We start from the raw sequence: 15,000 nt of genomic DNA, 5'->3' as shown, positions 1-15,000 counted from the left end.
AAAAAAAATTATAAAGTCCAACCCCCACCTCTCCAGAGCAATCCTACCAGAAGATTGATTGAAGGATATATGAATTTGGCAAAGAATATTCCTCGGTTTCACTCAATGCCCTGCCAATCAAATTAGACTCTGTAAGACTAAACAAAGGTGGTAAGATAGACGAAACCTTGTGACAAAAGAGGGCACTATATCGGGAGAGTTCCAGGCTTCCATTTAACAACGCAAAGTTAAGCAGAGCTGAAAAAAAAAGATCAATCTCTACGGGTAACAGTGATGAGGCCGATAGAAGTAAGATCCCACAAAAGATTCAATAAGCTAAAATGCAAGAATGTTTCTATCCAAAGAACAAAGGGGGCGGGTGCGCTTAGAGAAGCAATGGCAAACCAAATGAATAAGAGAATAAACGAATGTGCCTAACCACTCATTGATAAGAAACGCCTTGCAAACTAAGTACAAGAGAGGTTATGGCACAAAAACTGAAATATCACCCTGCGTGCTTGATGACATTGTTAACCGAGAACAACCCTACCTACAGGCGCAGGAGCAACAGCAACGATACATATCCAATTGTTTTCTCTGAACGAGTCACTCACATTAGAGATAAAAAAAAATGCCAGAGACGGTAGACCTCCACTCATTTTCAAGGTTCCTGGATTAACCATGCTTTTCAAGCAGTGTCAGGAACAGCCTGATGTTGAATTGCCTGATGCTCACTCTACTTGAATTTAGGACCATTTGGTTTTTCACACAGAGAGAGAGAGAGAGAGAGAGAGAGAGAGAGAGAGAGAGAGCTTCTCGACAGCATATTTCCGTCATACTAGGATATTTTGTCTTTTGGACTCAGTATCAATGAATTATAAATTAATTGTAATGATAACAAAGGAAAGTGAACCGAAATCCTTTAAAACTGGAGTGGTCTACTGGAGGCAAGTAGAAGTACGCAAACATTGTAATCTTCATCTATTAAGAAACACAGTATATCATAAAATTTGCCGCTAAAGTAAAAAAAATAAATAATATTGCAAGTCCGTTATCCCATTGTTTTGATATGTGTGCGCTCGAGAGAGAGAGAGAGAGAGAGAGAGAGAGAGAGAGAGAGAGAGAGAGAGAGAGAGAGAGAGAGAATGATATGAAGTGCATAATTATAAAGAAATCTACTACCATACAACGAGAAGGTAGAGCAAAACTTAATTTCACAAAGAGAAACCACCTACACAATTCGGAAGTGCCCAAGTAAAAATCATAAACGATAATCATATACAATACAATCATGCACACACAATATGCAATTGTTAACTAGCCACCCAAATGAAAATACAGAAAAATTTTCAAAATAGAATCATTCATGGATATGGTCTGAAGATCTAAACTGTCAAAAATAAAGTACAAACTAGGAAAGTATTGCAAGGCTATAAAATGGAAAGATAAGTTCTTAAAACAGATATTTCAGCCGATATATATCCAAAATCAGCAAACTTTCGATAAGCTGAGGAATCTATACTCACTACAATTAGATATTTTACCCTCAACTTAATTTCCTATCTCTTCCATGATACAATTACTTGTTGCCAACAACGACTCCAATATCTGGCAAAAGTTGTGTAAAAATCTACAAGTTTATTGCGCAACAATACTAACCAACAGTCAGGTTTTTTAAAGGAAAAATCCACTATACGACCCGCACTGGCAGCTCATCGAACCAAAATATAACCTTAAAAAAAAAAAAAAAAAAAAAAAAAAATCCTTTCCGATGGTCTCTGGAGCAAGCAACTTGGTTGGCTGAACACGTCCTCTCTGTGTCAGGAGTGAAAAGTTCTTTTCATTTACAGATCCTTCAATCTATCGAGCTTTCTCTCATGGAGAAACTTGTGACCTCTCCTTCACTTAGGATAAGCTGCTTACCCCAGATGTGACTCTTCTTCCTTTGGGCTCGTTCCAGCGCCGGCTGTTTATCCGCGACGCAACCCTTTTAGTGTCCAAAGTATCTTCACTTGTCACCGTTGGTAAAGCAACCCTATTTATAGAGAAATCGAAAGTTATTTATTTTTCATATAGCATACTGGAGTGATTTCTAGATACAGTTCAACGTTATGGACCCTTCTAATATATATTGAGATAGTATCCAATTCATAAATACAAAAAAAATCTTCACTACAACAATTTATTTCTATCTAAATTTCTGATGAAGTAACCAACAGCTAAGTAACTTTCCTTCAAATCTGACACTGAAATTTATTTTTAACTTTAAAATATTAACAGATAAGTGTTTCTTTACTGTTGCCACAACAGGATCTAAAACGAAAACTAAGTATTCCAATTTTACTTCATAAGGGAAGTATGACACTTTAATAAAAAAAAGTCTGAAATTACGCAAATGATATGATTTCACTCTCACATTTTAACAGACATATCTCTTCTATATAATAAAGAGCAAGTGTGGGTGTGTGAGCATATATATATATATATATATATATATATATATATATATATATATATATATATATATATATATATATATATATATATATCTCCGGTCACGTTGAATGGCACTGCCAGACGTACAACTATTCGGTGTCTCCCGTCCCTCGGTTAGGGGGGTGAGGGGGTTACCGCGAGATGTATATTCGGAAACCACAACAGCCGTGCTGAAGTTAGGATTGGGGGAGTGGGTGGGAAGTATTGAATCTGTGTATGCGCGTGCTTTTCTATCTTAATATTTAGCCGTAAATTTTGACGAGTCGCGTAAACTAGTAGAGTATATATATATATATATATATATATATATATATATATATATATATATATATACATATTATATATATAATATATATGTATATATATATATATATATAAATTACATATATATATTATATATATGATATATATATGTATATATATATATATGTATATATATATATATATATATATATATATATATATATATATATATATATATATATATTGCAAACAATTTTGAATGTTACCTTGGCTAATACAAAATATGATTTAAAAAATAAAATGTCACCTTGGTGTGCAACTCGTTAAATTGATTAATTAATTACAAATAATCTTGACCTCCTCTTCAATTACGAAGCAACATTTCAGTATTTACACAATATATCTTTAGATATTGTGTATTTACACATCCTACCGACTTGTTTAGCGTTTATTAAATACATATATATTTTGATTTGAACATTCGACTTCACTTAAATGCAGACTTTATTTTTTAATTAATTTACGCACTGGTTACGAAAAATAACTTACTAGATCATACTACTGAATCATAATACGAGCATTTATAAAAGCATTTAACTAACAGAATATAATTAAAACAATCATAGACTGAGAGAGAGAGAGAGAGAGAGAGAGAGAGAGAGAGAGAGAGAGAGAGAGAGAGAGAGAGAGAGAGGAATGCTCCTTTTCGCTGTTTATTCACCTAACTGTTACCTAAAAGACAGGGGTGTCCTAAAAGTGCGTAACTAAGGTAGGAAGAGTAGGGATAAAACGGAAACAAGTAATTTCTTTACGCCGACCACATGAAATCCTTTTTCCAACTTCTGGTACGCATGCTGCAAATGCACGTGCTTTCCAAGATGGCGAAGGGCAAAATATGTAACTCCAGAGTTTCCATTAACTATTGCATTTACAAACTTCATGTAAATTACCACATGGCAGATGAACAGCTTCCCTAATTGATTTACTTCTTAGCCTCCATTACGGTCAACCGGGTAACGAGAGAGAGAGAGAGAGAGAGAGAGAGAGAGAGAGAGAGAGATGATTCTGGGATATAAGTTGATGCTGCATGTGACAGAAAAAGAAAATTGGATGAACCAGAGCTAATTAATTACGAGCTGTTTCTGAAGACTAGAACGGGGGTCCCTCAGTTTTCCTCACTAATAATAATAATAATAATAATAATAATAATAATAATAATAATAATAATTGGACGTCATTATCACTATTATAAGAAATAGTTTTATACGGACCTGCCCATGTTTTACCAAATGGTGCCTTAATAATTAATTTTTCTTCTTCGAAACGTTTGAGTAAATGAAAATGAAAAAGTTGCTCTGGCTAGTCACACATTACCTATAAAATCGAAGGTCCCTAAAAAGGCAAAGCTTTATAAATTGAAGAACATCCTAACTAAGTGAACAACAATGAAACAAAAACCTAAAAATTCTGTGGACTATCAAAAAGCTAGCTTTAGGAAAGTAGGTGAGGATACAGAAATATTCGGAAAATTATATAGATTCCTTGCGTGTACCGTCAAATATTAGTCATTACTTCCATAACTAAAAGGTAACAAACTTATAAAGAAAATCTAGATTTTGACTTAGATTCTCTAGAGGTGGAAAATCTAAAAAAAAAAAAAAAAAAAAAAAAAAAATATCAAAGAACTGTGCATATAAGATATCTATATAAGAAAATGAATTGGCTTTACACGTTTTCATTGGAAATGGATATAACGCTTATTTTTAGCTAATAAAACTCCTTACCAAACGTTAACTTCTAACGCAGCAATAAAAACTTTGAACTTCTAATTTCAATCAAAGCCATTTTCAATTCATGCATACTTTCAATAACTTTTAACTAATTGTAATTCGTTGCCATTTATTAAATCTGGTAAATGTTTTTTCTTCTTATAATATTAATTTGAAGAGAGCAAAACATTCTCTTTTTGTGTGTGAATAACTTGAAGGTAAATAACGTAGAATACTTGGGAACTTGTTATAATCGTTTCTTTGATTTTATGAAAAAAATAAAAATAAAACAATCGAATATTACCTATGAAATTATGTTCTTCGTAGTGACAAAGATTTGTAATATCTGACTACTTTTCCTAATTTGAGAAGATATCAAAATAAAGGTAATGTTCCTGAAAATTCAGGTAATCATTTAAGATTCAAAAGTTCCTCTCACAAAAGAAATTGACCCATTACTAAATTACCTAAATATTTCGGACAGGGTGTTGTCTCTGATCTTCAAATCTTGATACCACCTCTCGGTCGGAAGTAAATTAGAAGAGTTGTTTTGTGCAAAGTCAAGAATGCTTCTGAAGAAGTAATAACGCTAAAGAATCGCAAGGCCGTCATTAATATACATTTTGCAATTCACTTGTAGTATTGTGGTTTACTTTAAAAGACATTTCCCTGTTCACAATACAAAAGTAATAGACTTTGGTTTCTTGCAAATCATTTATCGACTTAGTTTAACATCTATCTGGGTACACTACAGCGGGTCCAGATTTCACTTCTTTTTCCAGGTTCCTGGGGATTCAGATACCATCGTTGCTTTTTTCTTTTACGAATTATCTTTAACCACGTTTTATCAATGTCTATGAAAGGTTTAGGCTACTTCATTCTTCTAAATCACATATTGCAAGAAAAACAGACAAAATGAGAAACATTAACAACATTTTTTTTCCAAGGAAGATCGTATGGTAATTCTGTAAATCTCAGAAACCAAGAAGTGGGCGCTAATGGTATTTGTGGGATATACTGAGGCGATTCTGCGGCCTTCCAGATGCCTCGTTGTTGGCTTATCACCTTGATTTTCCTGCCATTTAAAGGCAATGCTCTACGCTTTTCAAATACCAGGCAGTGATTCTTAAACCGTTTCACATTTGGACCATACCTCGGAGAAGGCAACCACTTTCCAGGAAGTCAATCTACCACTAACTGTTACCTGTTCCTATCCTACTGCTTTTATAGAGTGGCCAGCATATGACTATCAAAGTAGGTTGTTTTGTGAAAGTCCTCTCCTACGGGGTTTTTGGTATTTCGGAAAGCTCATATGTTACTATAAAAATTATCTAATAATTGGTCTAATACTATCCATCTAGTGATTTTCCATCAATTTATATTAAATCATATTGACCATCAAACTACCTATATTCTTTTTCATAACTATATATCTTGTTGCTCGTTCATTTACAAAACGCAAGTTAAGTTTAGGCTGCGTATTTCATGTATATACAATATTGCAAATATAACTTACATAATATGTGAAAGATGTGCATCCGAATTAGTATCTGTGCCTAAGACTAAACTAGGATGGGAGAAAAGGTGGTGGGTGTTCTAATATTGTCTTAGGCTTGTTGAGTTACATTTTCCTTATACCATATATAGATATGTTCAGAAAAAAAGATGCTCTTATTTTTTCGACATTTCTAGAGGTACAAGAGTACACTTACATTTGTAAAATAATGGTCTCTCGAAGTGGCCTTAGCATCTAGTAGGCCCTGTTTCAATATATAATTTCGGACTTTGATAAAGTACACATATATACATTCAATATACAACCTTAGCTTAACTTTACATCGACATATGCGAGGGGAAAATGCACCATCAAGTGATAGTTTATGCTTGAAGGGCAATATATTTAACATATGCTTCTTGTTTTACATATGGTGACTACATTGCTACCATTGTTTTGAAGACTTGAGTTTGCGTTACCACATTGGTAGATTCCAAATTCCACTGAGAAGTTTGGAAATACAACTTTACCATTAGCTTTTTCAATGATAAATTTTGTTCTATTCATAGTTTAGTATATATATATATATATATATATATATATATATATATATATGTGTGTGTGTGTGTGTGTATATATATACATATATATATATATATATATATATATATATATATATATATATATATATATATATATATATATATACTGTATATATATTTTAAGCTTGATAAAAAAAACACAAATCATACAGTAGTTCAAAAAAAAAAGCTGGCGAAATTTGTCCATCTGGTAACATTGACTTGAGTAAGCAAGTAGCAGACGACAATTTCAGCGCCACCTGTTGAGGATGTGCCTTACTAAAGCGACGTTCCTGTCTTCCCTGTACTCTATGGGTTTTGACCCTTGATGAAACTGTTTCCATCTCGACGATAGTTTTCTTACATATTCTTTCTCTGGCTTAGTTGAATTTTGTATAGAATCCACAATTAGGCACCTCATTAACTGGGTAAAACTAGTAAATATGCCTTAGAATATTATTTGCTGAGTCTGTAGTCCTCTCCAAGCATACAACCTATGATTTCACCTAGTTGTAAATCAGTACCAACGGCGGCATGGGTCACAATAGGACATGGGTAAACAAACTTCATCTGTAAATAATTTCTCGTGTGATGTTTGAAATTCATAAATCATATTGGACTGTCTCAACTGCTTAGAATAAGAAACGGGTTTGAACCACTTATGCTAGAAATAATAGTTTATTCCCTTAAACAATATAAAAAAAATCTTGAAACTAGGTTTAAATAAAATATCTGTTTGTGTCTTACAAAGTTTGACACCAATTATATCGAGTTGCAATACCTCTCGTTATTCTTAATACCCGAATTTCCAACAGTCTTCAGGAAACCTCTCGATACTGGCCAAGTAAAAGAATGACTTTAACGTAACCGCCAGTGCTGAAATCTACGTCCTAGCAATAATCTAAAGAAAAAAAAAAGATACATCTTTTAAAATATGTAATTACGTAATATTAAGAGTATTTACAAGTTTATAATCGAACTCAGATTCCTCCCGACTTTTATTTTATTTAAACCCCCTTGGTAACAGCGATTGGAAACTTGAATGCGGAATTTTCCTTTTCTTATTAACTACATCAATAAAATGAATGGGTGTATCTCATAATATGGTGCTTAAATATCAATAACAGGGAAATTACGGTATTGCCACTTCAAAAGATCTTCGCGTTCATAGGGATCATTAAATTGAAAGCATTTTTGTAAAAAGCAACTTTACAAGCGACTAAAAAGAAAAAATACAGAACACATAAGAGTCTATGTTTTGAGAATAAAAAAAAAGACAGAAGTAAAAAAGGACAAAGTAACATCAAAGGAGGACAATCAAAAGGAAAAGAAAAGATGCCACCTGTATATTTTCTGCAAGAAAGAAACGTCTTGCGAAGTGCAATAACAGTTAAGAGTTTGATATAGAAAAATGACAAAAGAACCAAGTAAAAATAAGCTTACTGGAAGAAAACAATGTCTCGACTCTCGTTTCGGAGGGGGAGCAAGGGGAACTGGGGGCAGGGAGATCATTGCAAGAGTGGGTTGGAGGAAGAGATGGAGGGCGGAGTGCGGAAGGGCCACAAAAGAAGGGCCTCCCCCCCTGACATTCTTATTAATATGTGGTCTTTAGTCACCTCAAGTTTCCAGTAACTTGAGTTTTCTTAGTGCAAAGATACCTTCACTCCCACTTCCCCCTCGCCTACCATGTCTTCCCTCTCCCCTAACCCCATCTCCACTGTCTGAGGGGCCAATAGCATCGGAGGGCTAGGGGCATATCCCCTCCCTTCTTAAGCCGCCTGACAGGCCATCAACACCCTATTGTTCAGCCGCTGTTGCACAGCGTTTTGACCTGGCAGGCTATTGTTGCCGTTGGGAGAGCGTGTCCCTCTCGTGGTAATTTGAGCATTTTTTTTTTTTTTTTTTTTTTGCACATCTCGTCTATCTGTTGACGCTCTTTCTTTCCAACTTTTGTTTACTTTCAGACGAAGAACATTACCAGTGAAAACAAAAGGTCGCAGCCTTCCTACTACCTGGTCATTCATTGAGACTCTCCTGACCATTAGGGTATACTGTGCAAAAATATTTATTTCCAGCTGGAGGGTAGGAACCAAAATAGCCATGGGGATAATGATGACACTGGTTTATTAATGATGCCTGCGTAAATGACCCTGTGCTTGCTAGTATTATTTAAAAAAAAAAATATATCAAGTTTCATGTAAATGGAAACACATCAATTATTCTGCAATATCCATAATAATTTTGCATATTGCAATATACATTTAGACTGCTGAACCTTATCCTTTTACATCATTTTCTTTCTATTTTACTGCGTCTGTATGATATAATGTTAGCTTAATATATTGGCAATGATAAGATCTGTGAAATTAATTAATCACCAAAAATTTTAACGTTAGTTTAAAAAGTACTAAGCTAATTATTACCAGTTTATATGAAGACATTCAGATTCAGTATATGACAAACACAAAAGAAATATCATCAGCCACAATGAGGATTAAAAAAAGAAAAGAAAAAAAATTATTTACAAAATTACATATGTAAGATTTTTATTTATTACAATATTTACTTTTGATAATTTTACTTGACCCATCCCAATTTGACACTTTGATAGTGACTTGTAACAATAGTTATATTTTGTTCACAATTTCCTTAAAGCTTTAAAACAAATTAACCCAGAATCTTATCTATGTTTTAACGTACATTAATGTTTACAGTAAAATCATATAATTTTGTCTATTCTAAAAAAATATCAAAAAATGTAGTTCAAAGTTTTCATTGTATGAGATAATTTTTTTTTTAATATTTATATTTTGTTACCGTTGTTTGTATCTTTTCTTTGAATATAAACAAAAAATTCATACTATGTGGCTTTAATATTTATAAATTGTATAATACTACTAGCCAAACATCTGAGACGGACATAAGGTGCTTTTGGAAAGTCTCTCCATTTTAAAAACAATCTTTAAAAATCTAACCGTTGCCTGACTATTCCACTAATAAAATACTCCCTTTCTTACCATAAGTCAAATGTAATAGATGACTTCTGTTATAGAACTTTTGAGCCCCTTGAACATCATAAAAAAATTTCCCCCCTTACGGGATAGTCTACTAAACAATTTATCAAATGGAACGCAGGACAACCATAATCCCAGTTTCCCCAATGCAAATCTACTGGTCCCTCCAGCTTCAAGTGGTATTTGAAACGTTCCTTCAATATTTTGTGCAGAAAAAACAGAATAGATTATGGTAGCTCAATCTATGGATCAAAATCTGAGGCTACTATGAAATCTTTATATCCAATACACACTAGAAGTTTGAGACTTTGTAGAGGAGCCTTTAGATCTTCTCCAAATAACTCAGTAATAGTGTACACGATCCGTCAATAATGACGGGTAAAATATTTAGATAGCTATGAACGCAAACGCACACAATCAACCCTTCCCACCCAATCCCCTCTCCTAACTACAATCCCTTTAAATATGGCATGACTACTACCTCATCCCCTTACCCGAGGGATGGGGAGAGACCAATTAGTCATATGCTTGGCAATGTCACTCAGCATGTCAGGAAAAAAAGAAATATATATATATATATATATATATATATATATACACACATATAAATATATATATATGTGTGTGTGTATGTATATATATATATATATATATATATATATATATATACATATATATATATATATATATATATATGTATATGTATATATATATATATATATATATATATATATATATATATATATATATATATATATGTGTGTGTAAATATATAAATATATAGCCAGACATTTGCTCTTTATTCTATAAGGAAGATTTATGTGAAAACGGGGAACTACCCTTATCCTTACAGCCAATGTCCGAATAAGCTTAAAAGGATCTTCTGTATATCGAAATTTGTAACCAAGAAGAGTGATTTAACGATCCTATCCATCAATTCTAGAAGTTATTCAGCCACAGAGATATAATCATAAAGAATCGTGAACCACCTTTCCCAATAAGACCAGATACGCTATTACAATCTACAAAATTCTCATATAATCATCTCTCTTTCATCCATCTTGGATCATAATGAAAACTAAAATATGCTTTCATGTCTTTTATTTGTCAAAGAAATATAGATATACTCGGAATCCCCCTAAACAACATGCCTTCGATCATATTCAAAGGAAAGGACCTCATTATGCTATACAAACACACACACACACACACACACACACACACACATATATATATATATATATATGTGTGTGTGTATATATATATATATATATATATATATATATATATATATATATATATATATATATATATATACACTGATGGCTATAAATCTCCCAAGAGTGCTGGCTGTGCTGCAGTGTCCTTAGAAAAAATATGTCCGCTTTCATTACCTGGACAAGGATCAGTATTAACATCTGAACTATCCGCAATTTTATTAGTATTTTATATTAACGAAGCTATTGATGATAAGTTGCACAATAAATTTTTTATTTCTACCGATTCAAGAAGTGCCATTAAAAACCCTAAAAAACGTTTTGCTCATATGAATCAATCTTTTTTTTTTTTTTTACAAATGAAAGAGTTCCTTAATAATATCTATTCTCAACTCAAGATGTGAATGCTAAAATATGTTGGACTCCTGCCCATATTTGAGTTGTTGGTAACGAAAAATCAGAGGCTGTTGCAAAGTTAGCAGTAGATCTACCCCACCGTGACATTAAACTACCCGCTAAGGATTAAATAACTATCTTAAAACATTTATTTTTAAAAAATAGCGAACGATGTTGAACCATGAATGCTAACATAATAAATTAAAACAAATAAATCCAATCGTTTTTCCATGGGAATCATCTTGCTAGAGGGATGAGAGTACGAATGTAATTTTGGCAAGATAGCGTATTGCTCATACAAAATCGACCCAAGGATTTTACTGTGCACACCTCATGTAACTGTCCCCAAAGTGCAGTGAATGTGACACTATTTCAACTTTTCAACATATACTTTATGAATATACTGTTTTTTTTTTTCTTGAATATAGAGATTCGGGTTTTCGTTAGAAAACTCGAACTGACATTTTATCCGATTCCGCGTATTTTTTCTGTTTATAAGAGTTTATTGTTTTTAAATAGTAAAGCTTTAGAAAATTTGGAATATCTATTTATAGGTTTTAATTTCTAACTTATTCTTACCATCAATAACATTTAATATATATATATATATATATATATATATATATATATATATATATATATAGGTAGTAAGCTGGCCAGGGCACCAGCCGCCCGTTGAGATACTACCACTAGAGAGGTATTGGGTCCTTTGACTGGCCAGACAGTAATGCATTGGATCCCTCTCTCTGGTCACGGCTTATTTTTTCTTTGCCTACACTTACACAGAATAGTTTGGCCTATTCTTTACATATTCTCGTCTTTCCTCATACATCTGACAACAATGAGATACTTAACACTTCTTCACCCAAGGGGTTAATTACTGTACTGCAATTTGTTCAGTGTACTTTCCTCTTGGTAAGGGTAGAAGAGACTCTTTAGCTGTGGTAAGCAGCTCTTCTAGGAGAATGACACTCCAAAATTAAACCACTGTTCTCTAGTCTTGGGTAGTGCCATAGCCTCTGTACCATGGTCTTCCACTGTCTTGGGTTGGAGTTCTCTTGCTTGAGGGTACACTCAGGCACACTATTCTATCTTATTTTTTTTTCTTCCTCTTGTTCTTTTGAAATGGTGTGTTGGGCAGGCTTAATAGAAGGGCCATGGATGCCTGGTGGTTTATCAAGAGGTTGTCTTTTCCTTTTTCTGATTATTTTTCTTCTCAAAACCATCCTTACTGTCCTCCCTTCAGTTGAAGTGACTATCCTGGAGGGTATTTGGCCTTGCATGGTGTATCGGCTCCTCCATGTTGACCAGTTTTTCCGACTTTTTACTATAGTCTATGGGTATCATCAATCACTTTGTTTATAATTCTGTTTTTGTTTTAATTCTTGTTAATCTAGTTTTTAAGTATGCTGTCTCTTTTTTATTTCTATTAATTCTTATGCTGTCTGGAGACATTGAGCGAAATCCGGGACCAGTACGTCCTAGATTTCGTCAATGTCGTCTTCTGTATTGCAATATTCGTGGTCTTCATGCAAATATCCAAGATCTTACAGTTGCGTCCAGACAGCATGATATTCTTTTGTGCTCAGAAACTTTGGTTTCTAATATGAGGCACTCATCTGAGCTCCTTATAACTGGTTTTAAGAAGCCAATAATGTTGAAACGTGATGCCATCCCTAGGGCCAGGGGAATGGCGGTGTATATTAGGACCGAGTACCCTGCTTCTCATAAGTCCTGCTATCAATGTGGATGTCATGAGATTCAGGTAATAAAAGTTTGTGGCAGGCATAACAACTTTTATTTGTGTTCGATCTACCGGAATCCAGACATAGATGATTCTATCTTCGATTGTCTTCTTACCATTATGGCTAAGATACAAGAAGATGATAGAAAGGCTTCTTTTGTCTTTGTTGGTGATTTTAATGCTCACCATAGGGAGTGGTTAAGTTCTATCTCTCCTACCGATCGCCATGGCTTAAGAGCTTTAGACTTTGCCTCTGAATCAGGCTGTGAGCAAATCATAAATGAAGCTACTCACAGGTCTGGTAATTGCTTGGACCTCGTATACACTGACTCCCCTGGCGTTATAACTAGTAAGGTTGGTTCTCCAGTCGGGACATCTGATCATGCCTTGATTTCATTATTAGTGAAGACTGAGCAGCCTGTCCCTGATATATCATATTCTTGTAAAATTTATATGAAATCCCAAGCAGACTGGAATGGGATTTTACATGATCTTTTGTGCTTGAATTGGTCACAATTATATAATAGTGTAGATCCTGTTGTCCCTTTGAATGAGAATCTAGTCAACATAATTGATAGGCGTATCCCTTCTCGTGTGCTAAGGTACCGAGTGAAGGACAAACCGTGGTTCAATGATGATTGTAGACGTGCTTATTTGGAGAAACAGGAGGCCTATCATCTTTGGAAGGGTAACAGATCAGATTTGACCTGGAACAACTATACTCAGCTTCGAGCTTTTGCTCAGAGAGTTTATGCCTCAACTGAAAAGGAGTACAATTTAACCATAAAAGAAACACTTTCTGGTACAACTCAGAAACATAAATGGTGGTCTACCCTTAAATCTGCACTCTTTGGTGTAGATGCAACAGTTCCTCCTTTACTTAAACCAGATGGCTCAGTCACTCACTGTCCAAAGGAAAAGGCAACCCTCTTGGCTGATGTTTTTGACAGTAAACAGAGTAATGAAAAACTTGAACTTCCTCATTCTTGTTTTCCTGAGGCTAAACTAACTAGTTTAGCTTTTCGATCTCGTGAGATTAAAGCTCTGTTGATGGACCTTGATGCTTATGGAGGTGTAGACCCAAATGGTATTTTTCCTTTGTTTTTTATAAAGACAGCAGATTTCTTAGCTCCAAAGTTATCTGTTATTTTGCGCAAGTTAGCAAGAAGAGGAGCTTTTAGCACTAGTTGGAGAATTGGTAATGTTACTCCTCTATGTAAATGTGTTTGTGGTAGCTCAAGTCCCACTGATTACCGCCCAATTTCCATAACTCCCATATTATCTAAAGTTTTTGAGCGTCTTCTGGCAAAACGTCTTAATAGGTTCGCTGAAGGTAATCATCTACTCCCTAGTTTGCAATTTGGTTTTCGTAAAGGCCTTGGAGCATGTGATGCCCTTCTTACAATCTCCAATGCTGTACAGAAATCCCTTGATTGTGGTCGGGAAGTTCGTATGATTGGCCTTGATTTTAGTGCTGCCTTTGACCGTGTTAATCATGAGGCCCTTGTTTTCAAACTGAAACAGTTGGGAGTGGGTGGGTCGTTTCTTAGTATCATTATTGATTTTTTAAGTAATAGATCTCAAAGAGTTGTTGTTGATGGGCACCATAGTGATTATAAGAATGTGATATCCGGTGTTCCACAGAGTAGTGTTCTTGGCCCATTACTTTTCATACTATATACACATGACATGTGGTTTGGCCTAGATAACAAGCTTGTTGCATATGCAGATGATGCTACTCTCTTTGCATCAATTCCATCCCCTGAATGCAGATCTAGGGTTGGTGAATCCCTTAATAGAGATTTAGCTAGAATTAGTGCATGGTGCAAATTATGGGGTATGAAGTTGAATCCTAACAAAACTCAAAGTATGATTGTAAGTAGGTCAAGGACGGTGGCTCCTCAACATCCGGATCTCAGTATTGATAATGTTTCTTTAAATATGTATGACTCTTTCAAAATTTTAGGTGTGATTCTCGACAGTAAATTTACTTTTGAGAAACATATAAGGTCTGTGTCTTCTTCAATTGCACAAAAAATAGGCTTATTGAGAAAGTCTTTCAAGAT

At 34.2% G+C, this 15,000-nt stretch overlaps 1 long non-coding RNA gene across 1 annotated transcript in view; it reads right to left on the bottom strand.

Annotated features, from left to right (window-relative positions):
* LOC137651961 (uncharacterized) overlaps nt 1–15,000 on the bottom strand; it is a 615,344-nt gene that overhangs the window by 395,275 nt on the left and 205,069 nt on the right. The window lies entirely within an intron of this gene.

This window comes from Palaemon carinicauda, chromosome 13 (assembly GCF_036898095.1).
Source record: "Palaemon carinicauda isolate YSFRI2023 chromosome 13, ASM3689809v2, whole genome shotgun sequence".
In the NCBI taxonomy this organism is placed as follows: Eukaryota; Metazoa; Arthropoda; class Malacostraca; order Decapoda; family Palaemonidae; genus Palaemon; species Palaemon carinicauda.
The sequence above is the reverse complement of the archived record's forward strand: the minus strand, read 5'-3'. Positions and strand labels throughout refer to the sequence as shown.